Raw genomic sequence first — 12,267 nt, 5'->3', positions numbered from 1 at the left:
TTTGCCCCATACAGCGCTGAGACTCCCTGTTTGTGTAGAGACGATATCCAGTGACAAGTGGCTTACTGGGACAAAAAATTAGCCCCAGGCGTTTTGTAAACATGCACCGGCCCAGATTCTGGCTATGGGCAGCAGCCATCCGTATCCTCAAGACCATCTTCTCTATGCTAAAACCTCAACTTTCGTTTTTATTTTACCAGGTGTAAGGGCCCACTGAACTGTGGACTAGCTCTTTTTCAGAACTCCTGACCTGACCATCACAAATGATAGCTCAACGAATTGGCTTATCATCACGTGCAAATTTATAGCAGTGAAATACTCTAAACGCGTTTCTACAGACTATTAGAGGTCCATATTCGTAGATGCACAGAGATTCAGAGACCCATGTAGAACCTTAGAGACGCACAGAGACCCATACTCATCGAGACCCATACTAAAACTAAACCATTACAGGTTTTTTTGTTTGGGTTAGATTGCATAAATATAAATGCGACAGCCAATTCGTGAGGTTTGTCGATTGGTTACAAGTTCAGCACTGATCGGTGTGTTGTGCGATGACAAACTATGTACTACTATCAGCGCGATGTTGCGATGTGACGACACGGGTTAGCGTGATTTTGCCGTGCGATCTCCATTGGGTCCATTTGGGCTGCCGGGTCCAAAAACAAATGGGTGAGGAGGGGCCAGTGAGGAGAGAAATATTTTGGTGCTGCCGAATGTCCGGGGACTTAATGCCAACCCGAGAGCGTGAAATATAAAGCAATGAAGCGCACACACATTAATTGTGGACCACACGGAACCTCGTCCGGATGCAGCATGGGAGACGGGCGTCTTAACACGCGTCCTTCCACGAATGGGAAAAACTAAAAAGAAATCGCCCCAAACTGCAACTGCGGTAAAGCGCCCCCCCCCCCAAAACCACCCGCGGCAAACCCTGGACGGCATCGCCTGCAACCCATACGGGCGTCTTCTGCTCTTTTGCTTCTTCGGATTTGGTTGAAGGACCTCATAACATTCAACGAATGACATCATCCACACAAACCATTGCTTACGTGTTCTAAAAAAAAAAGATTAAAAACGAAGGGTTTTTTGGTGTCTTTTGACTCTGATCACATTTGCAGTTGCCCCCCACCCCCCACACAGACCCAGCCCACCAGGGGGGGGGGGGGAGTGGGGGGGGGGCATTTCGCCCTCTGGCCAAGTCCCGTTGCCTGAGTCGACGACGAGTGACCGACAGCCAATTGCAGCCGCGAAGCGGGAAGTGCGGTCATCAACCTGACACTCACAGGAGCCGTCACTCTCCTTCACACCTAGACGGGGAAAGAGGGGGCGAGGGAAGAGAGAGAGGAAAGGAAAAAGAGAGAGGGGGGGGGCGAGGTGGGGGGAGAGGGGGGGATGGAGAGGAAAAAGAGAGATGGGAGGGGGAGAGACTAACTTTTAAACAACTTTTATTTCTGCCAGCAGCAACAGCACTTGAGCCGATGTCGATACGAAACACAAAGTCACCAGCAACAAAATGACCAAACGCAATTTTCTTTTTAAAAAGCACGCGTTGCGGCACGTGGCACTCGACGCGCCACGCACAACGCAAAAACGTCACGTGGTATCTGCGAATTGACTGCTGCATGTGACAGCGTGCAAGTGTCAAATGAACGTTGCGTGGGTGGGGGTGCAGGGAGAGGGAGTAGGGAGCGGCGGTGCAGTGGTTAGCGCACCGCGCTGCGGTAACCCAATTGTCGATGCCTGCGAACACCTTCCAACACGGGTGACTGGACCAATACTGGGCCACCCCTAGGTCGGCTCAGCCTCAAATGATTATCTGATGCGGGTGTGTAAGCATCAGAACCGGGGGCGTGGTGCTGGTCACATGCGCCCTCGTGTGCCATGCCAGCCTTCACAGGTGCTCACTAACAAGCACTTATTACATCGATTAAATATTTGGCTGCTTTAAATGTCCACATGATAGGCCCACTTTGTTGACCCGTCATTTGTGATGGCCAGCCCACGTCTGAAAAATAAGGTAACAGCTCAGTAGGTCGAACCTGGTAAGAAAACAAAAGAATAGTTCAGTTGTATCTGTACTATTCTTTCGGTAAAGTCACGTAGATAGGTTCAAAGATAAATAACAAAAAAGAAGTAATATTAAAAAAAACTTTTTTTAAACACGATTTTATGAAATGTACGAGTAATGGCAGAACTCCACGACTCCAGGTATTGGCCCCGAAGCTTGCCACAACGCAAAGGACCGTGGCCAGTTACAACCAACGTCAGTTGACCGTGGACAATTAGACCCAAGCCGAAATATATCATTTCAAAAAGATTGTTTAAAAAAATATATATTTTTTTCAAGATAGAACATAGTATTGTCATCAGTATGACATACGTATACCAAGTTTGCAGTCGATACCACATTGGGAAGTGGGTTAAAATTGAGTTACACGATTTGAGGATACAACAACGACGACGACAACAATAACAACAGACAGAGTTAGTTAATAAAAAGTATGTAATAAAAACTACGACGTTTCGATCGCAACACAAGCGGTCCTCTCCAGGATCGCTTGTGTTGCGATCGAAACGTCGTCGCAGTTTTTTCTTTTTTTCTTTGAACCTATCCACGTGACTTCACCGAAAGACTCAAAGAATATGAATTCCTGCATTTGCGAAAGCTTTAAGTCAAGATTTATCTGTACAATTGTTATTAGCGATGTATTTAAATGTCCTATCCTTTGCACTACTCCTATCGTGTTTGCGTTAATTGTGTGTTGCTGGTGTAACGTTCTGACCCCGTGTGCCTCCTACTGGACATCTGTGACAAAGAGCTTCACGGCTCATCGGATTTCTCCAGTAAAAAAAACAATATTCTGTACTCTTTGGTTCTTTCGGTAAAGTCACGTAGGTATGAAATAAAATAAATCACGACGTTTCGGGCGCAACACAAGCGTCCATCATCAGGTGGGAAAGCGTGGCCTGCTGCTGAGGCAGACTGTTTTAAAAGGTTTGAAATGGCTGTAGCTCAGGGGTTATATATTCTGATTACGACTTGCCCCAGCAGTCTATACGGGTGATGTTTATTCTTTGTATGTGCTATACTTGCGTGCATAGTGTACGTGTGTTCTGTTAATGTGTGCGTGCGTGTGCGTATGCACTACGTTAGTGTGTAGTGTGATGTTAACTCCCTCGCCTAGTATACAGGAGGTCGTGGGTTCAAATCGTGACCCTGACGCCTGCTGCTGCAGTATATTTGGATTTTATTTTATACCTACGTGACTTTACCGAAAAACCCTAAAAGTATGAATTCCTGCAGTCACGAAAGCTTCAAATGAAGATGAAATATTTTGAGTTTGCGGTGTCTCTCTCTCCCCCCCGTGGTCGCGTTGATTTTTCTCCGGGTCCTCCGGTTTTTTCCCCTCCACATTTAGAAACAATGTCACGCATTTACAGTATTTGGCTGCTACTGTCAATTTCCACGCGGCGACGATATCGGCCACTTCGTTGATCCGTCATTCGTGACCAGGTCGCTTCTGTAAAAGAGCTGTAATTATAGCCCAGTAGGTAAGGTATTACCTGCTAAAAGTATATATATAGCCATATGTACTGTGTGTGTATGTAGTGTGTATGTAATGTGTACGTAGTGGGTGTATGAACTGTATATGTGGTGTGTTTATGCACTATGTGTAAGTAGTGTGTGTAAGTAGTATGCGTATGTAGTGTGTAAGTAGTGTGTGTATGTAGTTTGTGTATGAATTATGTATGTAGTGGGTATATAGTGTGTGTAAGTAGTGTGTGTATGAACTTTGTATGTAGTGTGTATGTAGTGTGTGTACACAGTGTGTATGTAGTGTGTGTATGCAGTGTGTCTAAGTAGTGTGCATGTAGTGTGTGTATGCACGATGTATGTCGTGTGTATGTGGTGTGTGTATGCACTGTGTCTATGTAGTGTGTAAGTAGTATGTGTATGTAGTGTGTGTGTATGAACTTTGTAGTGTGTATGTAGTGTGTGTACACTGTGTGTATGTAGTGTGTGTATGCACTGTGTGTAGTGTGTGTGGTGTGTGTGTATGCACTGCACATGTAGGGTGTGTACACTGTGTATATAGTGTGTGTACACTGTGTTGTATACGCTTTGTAAGAAGTGTGTGTATGTAGTGTGTAAGTAGTGTCTGTATGAACTTCGTATTGTGTATGTAGTGTGTGTATGCACTGTGTGTGTAGTTTGTGTACACTGTGTGTATGTGGTGTGTGTATGCACTGTCTGTGTAGTGTGTATGTAGGGTGTGTATGTGGTGTGTGTATGCACTGTGTCTATGTAGTATGTGGTGTTGTATGTGGTGTGTGTATGCAGTGTGTGTGTGTATGCACTGTGTATGTAGTGTGTGTACACTGTGTATATAGTGTGTGTACACTGTGTTGTATACGCTTTGTAAGTAGTGTGTGTATGCGCTGCGTGTAACTCTTATCTCTCGTGTCTGTGACGCCCTCTGACACGAGTCTTTATCTGCTTCCCTCTCCGCCCGCCTTGCCATACCTCTCCGTCCCTCTAATAATAATGTCCGATTTTTTTTTACATGCAACAAATTCGCGCAGCAAGTCACGAATATTCCGCTCTCTGTTATCCGATACTTTTTTTTGGCCATTCTTCGTGAATTTCGGTTCCGTTCATCATTTCCGATTTTTTTTTATTATTCTCGTTAGTGTCACATAGAATTTTTCTACAAAAGAAATTCCAGCCCAAACCCTACGAGAGTTCGGGTTTGGGCTGGAACTAAGGCTAGTTCAGAGGCTTTAATTGTAAGAGCCTCATCCACATTGCGTCTTTGGTAGTCTACAAAAATGCGGGAGCGTCTCCGGCAGTCTACAGGAAGGCCGCAGTGTCTCTGATAGTCTACAGGAAGGTCAGAGTATCTCTGATAGTCTAGTGGACTTCTATGGTGAACTGGACTTCCATGGTGAACTGAACTTCCATGGTAAACTGGACTTCCATGGTAAACTGGACTTCCATGGTGAACTGTACTTCCATGGTGAACTGGACTTCCATGGTGAACTGAACTTACATGGTAAACTGAACTCTCATGGTAAACTCGAATCCCATGATAAACTAAACTCCCATGGTGAACATAACTTCCAAGATGAACTAAACTTCCATGATAAACTGAACTTCCATGGTGAACTGAACTTCCATGGTAAATTGGACTCCCATGGTAAACTGGACTCCCATGGTCAGCGGTGGGCAACCAAAATAACGAGAGACATTTTTATTTTTCGACTTTCAAGAGCACTGCGCTCCCCCCCTTACAGAGCCACCCACATGTGCGCTGCTCCGGAGTTGGAGCTGTAGGTTCGCCGACCCCTTGCCCTATCCTCTCGTATGCCCTCTCTCTCTCTCTGCTATCTCCCATCTACCCCCCCCCCCCCCACGTCTCTTCTCACTCTTTCCGTTTTTTTCCTCTCCCCTAATCGCTAACTCTCCATTCTCTCCATTAGCGACCCCCCCCCACCCACCGCCGCCTCCTCCCTCTCATCCCATCGCCACCCTCTGCTTCTCTTTCCCCAATGCTCTCTCCCCCTTCTCGCTCCTTCCCCTCACCCCGCACTCTCTCTCTCACTCTCTCTTCCCTCGGCTTCCGCCGGTGATGACCTCTCCATATCGGCACTCGGTGCAGTGGACGGACGCGAATGAGCGGTGGAGTCAGAGAAGCTACACTCCCGTTATTTGGAGGCTCACAGCACCAGACCAAGGCTCCCATAAGTTCAGCGTTAGTCACTGGGGCTCTCATTTGGTTCAGTGTTAGTCACTGGAGCTCCCATGGGGTTTAGTGTAAATCACTGGGGCGGACGGAGCCAGACTGAGGCTCCCATAGGGTTCAGTGTTAATCACTGAGGCTCACAGAGCCAGACCAAGGCTTCCATAGGGTTCAGTTTAATAATTGAAGCTCCCATAGGGGTCAGTGTCAATCGCTGGGCCTCACAGAACCAGACCAAGTCTCCCATAGGGTTCAGTGTTAATCAATGGGGTTCACAGAGCCAGACGACGGCTCCCATAGGGTTCAGCGTTAATCACTGGGGTTCCCATCGGGTTCAGTATTAATCACTGGCGCTCCCATAGGGTCCAATGTCAATGACAGAGCCAGACCGAGGCTGCCATAGGGTTTCAGAGTTTATCACCGGGGCCCACGGAGCCAGAATAAGGCTCCCATAGGATTCAGTGTTCATCAATGAGACTTCAGTCTTAATCACTGGTACTCCCATAGGGTTTGGTGTCAATCACAGAGCCAGACCGAGGCTCCCATAGGGTTTCAGTGTTAATCACTTGGGCTCACGGAGCCAGAATAAGGCTCCCATAGGATGCATTGTCAATCACAGAGCCAGACCGAGGCTCCCACTGGGTTTCAGTGTTAATCACTGGGGCTCACGGAGCCAGAATAAGGCTCCCATAGGATGCAGTGTCAATCACAGAGCCAGACCGAGGCTCCCATAGGGTTTCGGTGTTAATCACTTGGGCTCACTCGAGCCAGACCGAAGCTACACGGGAGCCCGCTGTTGCCGGGGTCAGGGCAGCGCACGGGATGTTTGGACAGCGCTCATTAGCGCGAGATAAGGGGAGAGCTAAATCCAGCTTGAGGCTAGGCGACGGGTAGAGCCACGTGGTGCGCACAAAGACAAAGGTCCCCCGTGTAGTTGAACACATAGTAGTATTAAGTCTTAGTCAGGACTTTCGCGACCAATATTATCCTCAACAGACCTGTTCTCCACCTGAGGACGGCTACTTGCGTTGTGGCCGAAACGTCGTGAGAATCATTTTATTATGTTTTATTTTTTATTATTATTTTATTATTTCCATTCTACGTGACTTTACCGAAAGAACCACGAAGATGAATCCCTGCAGTCACGAAAGCTTTAAATCGAAACGTAATAAAGTTCTTGTCTTTTTTTTTTTGGGGGGGGGAGGCAGGGGGTTAGATCGCGTGAATATAAATGTTGTGTCGTTAAACCCTCCACCACCACCCAACACAGCCAAGAAGTGGGAATCACTGAGGCTCACCAGAGTCAGATTGAGGCGCCCATAGGGTTCACTGTTGATCACTGAGTCTTACAGAGCCAGACTACGGCTCCCATAGAGTCCAGTGTTAAGTCACTGAGGCTCATAGTGCCAGACCAAGGCTCCCATATGATTTACTTTTAATCATTGAGTCTTGCAGAGCCATACTACGGCGTCCATAGGGTTCAACGTTAAGTCACTGAGGCTCACAGAGCCAGACCAAGGCTCACATCGGGTTCAGTGTTAATCACCGGGGCTCACAGAGCCAGACTACGGCTCCAATATGGTTCAGTGTTAGTCACTGGGGCTCAAATTGTAAATGTTGCTGTGGGTTTACTCTCCGACACACAACCAGTTATTGCCGATTTGATTGGGGTTAGATCGCATACATATAATTGTGTCATCGTTAAATCCGCCACCACCACCCGACACAGCCAATGCGTAAAGGGGTTTGTCACGTAAACAAAACGTGCCAGTTAGTTACTAGTTCAGAACTCAACCAGTTGTGTTGTGAAGTGTACATCCCACAACACAACTTTGTAACAATTCGAATAGCTGGTGACGTGACGCTGGTGATTACAAGCAGCTTCATCTGGCGATTGGTCAGAATTGTGAATAAGTCAGATACTTCATCGGAATTCTGCCGAATTACTCAACAACATTTACGGTGTGATTAGTTGCAACCCATAGCTTCATCAGGCGATTTGCATTCTGGGTAATCGCCTGATGAAGCTGGTTGTTGTGGTTGTTGTAACCACCGGCGAAACATCGCAGCAGTACTCACATGGTCAATATTGTTGCAGCTTTAACTCTTCAACACGCAACAATCGGTTCAGTGCTGAAGTAGTCAATAATTGGGCACATTTTGTTTACGTGACAAACCTATTACTCATTGGCTCTATCGGGTGGTGGCGGGTTTAACGACACACATTCATATATTTACGCGATCTAATCCGAAAGAAACCTATATTGTGGCGCACATATCCGAATATGGTATTTATACTATGGGAGAAATCTGATTAACTATAAAGCTCTTTTTCACAAATGTCTCGAAGGAGGCACACCGGGGTCAGAACGTTACAACAACAGACAATACACACAGACACGATAGGAGTCGTGCAAAGTCTCGGAAAGCTACCCCAATTGCAAAAACGGTGCAAATAAAACTTAACATTGTTTTTGTATTTCACCAGGGAAGGCCCACTGAGCCTCTTTGGCCTCTTTTTCAGAAACGAGCACCTGGCTATCACAAATAATATCTCAACGAAGTGGCTTTTCACGTGGCAATTTATATCAGCCAAATAATCGAAATCATCTCAACGCATATTTCTAAATGAAGAACGGCACAGTACACGGCGGGGTGGGTGGGCAGCAACCATGCCCGGCTGCCTTTTTCTCCCCAGCGCTGATGTTATATACTCAACTAAACAATGTTTTACTTTGCCAGGTAAGGCCCACTGAGCAATTCGGTTTTTTTAAAGGTAACCTCTAAACGCGTGTCGATTTTAAATGCGGGGAGAAAAACTGGCGGACCCGGAGAAAAATCCATGCGGGCCAAGGGAAGAGAGACACGCAACCTCCAAATATACAAGAGGCGTCAGGGTCGGGATCGAACCCACAACCTCCTGTATACCAGGCGAGGTAGTTAACATCTCCTAGCCACTGCAGTATCCCAACTAACAATTCTTGCCCCAACAGTCTGCTAAAGGCTATACAGATGATCTTTGCCTTTGTGTACGGCGTACGCGAGTGTGAATGATAAAGGTTCTTGCTGTCAATCTACCCCCGTGTTCACTCAGAAATCTAGAGTGGGGAGGGGTAGAGAGGGCGAGGGAGGGAGAGCGAGATAGAGTGGAAAGAGAGAGAGACACGGGGAGAGTAAAGAGAGAGCGTGAGACACAGAGAAAGACGCAGAGACACACACAGAGAGAGAGAGAAACACACCGAGAAAGTTAAGTCCACAGAGACGCACATACATACATACAGACACACACACGTAAACACGCGTACCGATACAATACTGGCGCAGCGTCGGCATAAAGACAGCGAAACACACAGACACACATTCGCATGTAAGGATACGCAAATGCCTACAGAGACACAGACACGTGCACAGACGCAGACGCACAAGGTATGTACACAAAGCGCTTAGATGTACGCATGAGACCATAGCCAACACGCACACACAAAGACACGACAGATACAGATGCACAGACAGAGACACACACACACACAGATAACCACTTGAGACCATAACGCACACACATGCACACACACATGTACACGACAGATACAGATGCAAACAGCGACACACACACACACACAGCTAACCACTTGAAACCATAGACAGCACACACAAACACAGAAACACGACAGATACAGATGCACGCACAGAGACACGCACACACACTCAACCTCCCTTCTGGACTGGAACGCCTGGGTTACCACCCACCCCTACGTCTGCACGTGAAGTTCCCGCCTCACAACGGGATCGAACCTGGGGTTGTCTCGGCAACTAGCGTCTGGAATATAACCAGGAGTCCAACCCGGGGACGGGCTGCTCAGTGCGGTGTGTTCGGAATGAAGTGAAAACGTCTGCACGCTGCCTTTTTGGACTTCTCTGGAGCCGAAGTTTGGAGTCTATTGAGGATTGTCCGCCCGCTCTAACTTGGGAGAAGCTTTCCTTGTTTTCACAGTACAACGTGACACTTCTCTGGATACAAACCTGGGGTAACTTTGGGTGTGGATTGAACTTCAACCAAGCCAAAATCAACGCCTGACTCGCAACCTCACAACCTGGAATTGAACCTGACATCTTTAAAGCAGAGCCCAGGCATCGAAACTGGGAGACTTTTCCAGTCGAGAGGATTCTAAATATGTGTTGCTGTGTGGGGTTTAACTCTCCAACACAACACCACGACCGGTTAGTGCTGAAGGAGTAAACTAATTGTGCAAGGTTTGTGTTACGTGACACAAACCCGCTTACTATATTGGTTGTGTCGGGTGGTGGTGGGTTTAACGACAACACATTCACATTATTTACACGATCTAACCCAAAAGTAAAACATTATTAACGATTTTATTGTTCGTGACATTTCTGGGAAAGAAATTCCTTGGAACTTTCTGAATCTGCGGGGTCTAGGGAGAAAGTGGGGTGGTGGGTGAGGTGGGGTGAGGGAGAGGGGGTTGAGGTGAGGTAGGTAAGGTGAGGTGGGGTGGGTGACGTGAGGGAGGGTGAAGGTGAGCTGAGCTGAACCGAGGACCTGGCCGTTATGAATCTCCTCCTCCTCCTTCTGGCGCTGCTGTGCGCACGTGGGGGACCTCTGGCGATTGTGACGTCACGGCGGCCTGTGACGTCGCCCTCACCGTCGACGTTATCGTCGTCGCAGTCGTCGACAACATCGACGGAAGCTGCGATGTTCACTCAAACAGCGTCGTCGTCATCAACATCATCAACCTCGACACCTCCATCACAAAGACCATCAACATTAACGTCAACATTATCCACATCATCATCATCATCATCATCGCCACCAATAACATCAACATCCACATCATCATTACGTGATGATGATGATATCAATGTTGACGATGATGGCGCCAATGATGATGCTTATGATGATGATGACTTCGCTAGTGGTGACCCGGGTCTGTTGATGGAGAGGCGCTTCATGCTTCAACTCTACAACAGGTGACGATGACGGTGATGGTGGTAGTGATGAAGGTGGTGGTTATGAAGGTGATGGTGGTGAATGCGCTGGTGATGGAAGTGGTGAGGAAGGTAGTGGCGGTGTGAAAAGTCGTCTCTCTCTCTAGCGTATGGCAAGTATGTGCAAATCACACGTCCAAGTTTAAGTCTGAGCCATGGCGATAGCTTCGGGAGTTGTGCGACTAATACTGGACAGTGGCGTAGGATGCAGTTCTTCGCGATGTGGTCCATCGTCTGGTTCGGGTGACCGCAATCACACTGTGGGTTGTCCTTAATTCTCCACTTGTAGAGGAGATGGCCGTGCGGAGAGTTTTGTCGGTGGGTCCCCACGTTGTACCGGCCAGTTTGCTTTTAGTTTTTTCGCCCACTTTTACGTCTAAGTGCTTGGGATATAGCTCATTTTCACAGGATTACCACAGAAAGTCGCTTCCAACTTTGCGTTTATGTCATGGTTATTGAGATGGTGGATTGAGACAGTCGTTTTGGATGGATTCAGCCATAGCCTCCACCTTTGCAAGTAGTCTTCTAATACGGACAAATCTCTCGTGTGTCACTAATGGACTTCAGGTTTCTTCCCTGAGTAGCCATTGCTACGTCGTCTGCATAGTCAAATTTTGCGGGATGATGTCTTTGGCAGGTCGCTTGTGAAGATGTTAAACAGGATCAGAGCCAGTATTGATCCCTGAGTAAGCCATTATTGACTTTTTTTGTACGGCTTGTGTTACCGGGAAAGGTGTACCCAGAAGTTTCGGTTGCTGAGCATCAAGTTCAGCAGATTCAGTGTTGAACGGCACCTTGATAATGCGCACTGCCCTGAGTAGGAGTCCACATCTCTGGACGGTCTCATAGGCGGATGAGCGGTTTGTCATGGCGGTACCGGTTTTTTGCTTTCACTGGAATCCAGCTTCGATTGAGCTGGTGAGGGAAGGGACCTGCTCACAGCAGTTTCTGGCAGGTCGAAAGCCGGCTTGTTCGACGGGAAGGCGTGGCTCAACTCTGCGAGTGTGCTCCATCAATGTGTATACCGTCGACAGCAGTGAGATGGGCCTGTAACGTGAGGCCTGATCTTCTGGCTTTCTATGTTTCAGCAGGGCGACGACTTGCACTCCCTTCTAGGCTCTGGGGATTGTGCCACTTAAATGGAATGTGGTAAACAAGGCCGCGAGCCAGTCTTATGCGTTGGTGATGGTGGATCTAAAGGTGGTGATGATGATAATAGTGGAAGTGCTGAAGGTGGTGGTGAATGTGTTGGTGGTGGTGATAGTGGTGGTTCTCAAGATAGTGGTTATGAAGGTGGTTGTGATGAAAGGGGTGCTGGTGGTGGTGATGATGAATGCATTGGTGATGGTGGTGGTGATGATGGTGGTTCTGAAGGTGGTGGTTATGAAAGTGGTGATAGTGGTGGTGATGTTTTGGTTGATGTAGTAATGATGGAAAATGCATTGTTCAAGGTGGTGGTTATGAAGGTGGTGTTGGTGGTGGTGAATGCATTAGTGATGGTGGTGATGATGGTGAATGC

The sequence above is a fragment of the Lampetra planeri genome, chromosome 45 (genome assembly GCF_965212315.1).
Source record: "Lampetra planeri chromosome 45, kcLamPlan1.2.h2, whole genome shotgun sequence".
In the NCBI taxonomy this organism is placed as follows: Eukaryota; Metazoa; Chordata; class Hyperoartia; order Petromyzontiformes; family Petromyzontidae; genus Lampetra; species Lampetra planeri.
This window is presented reverse-complemented; position numbering follows the sequence as displayed.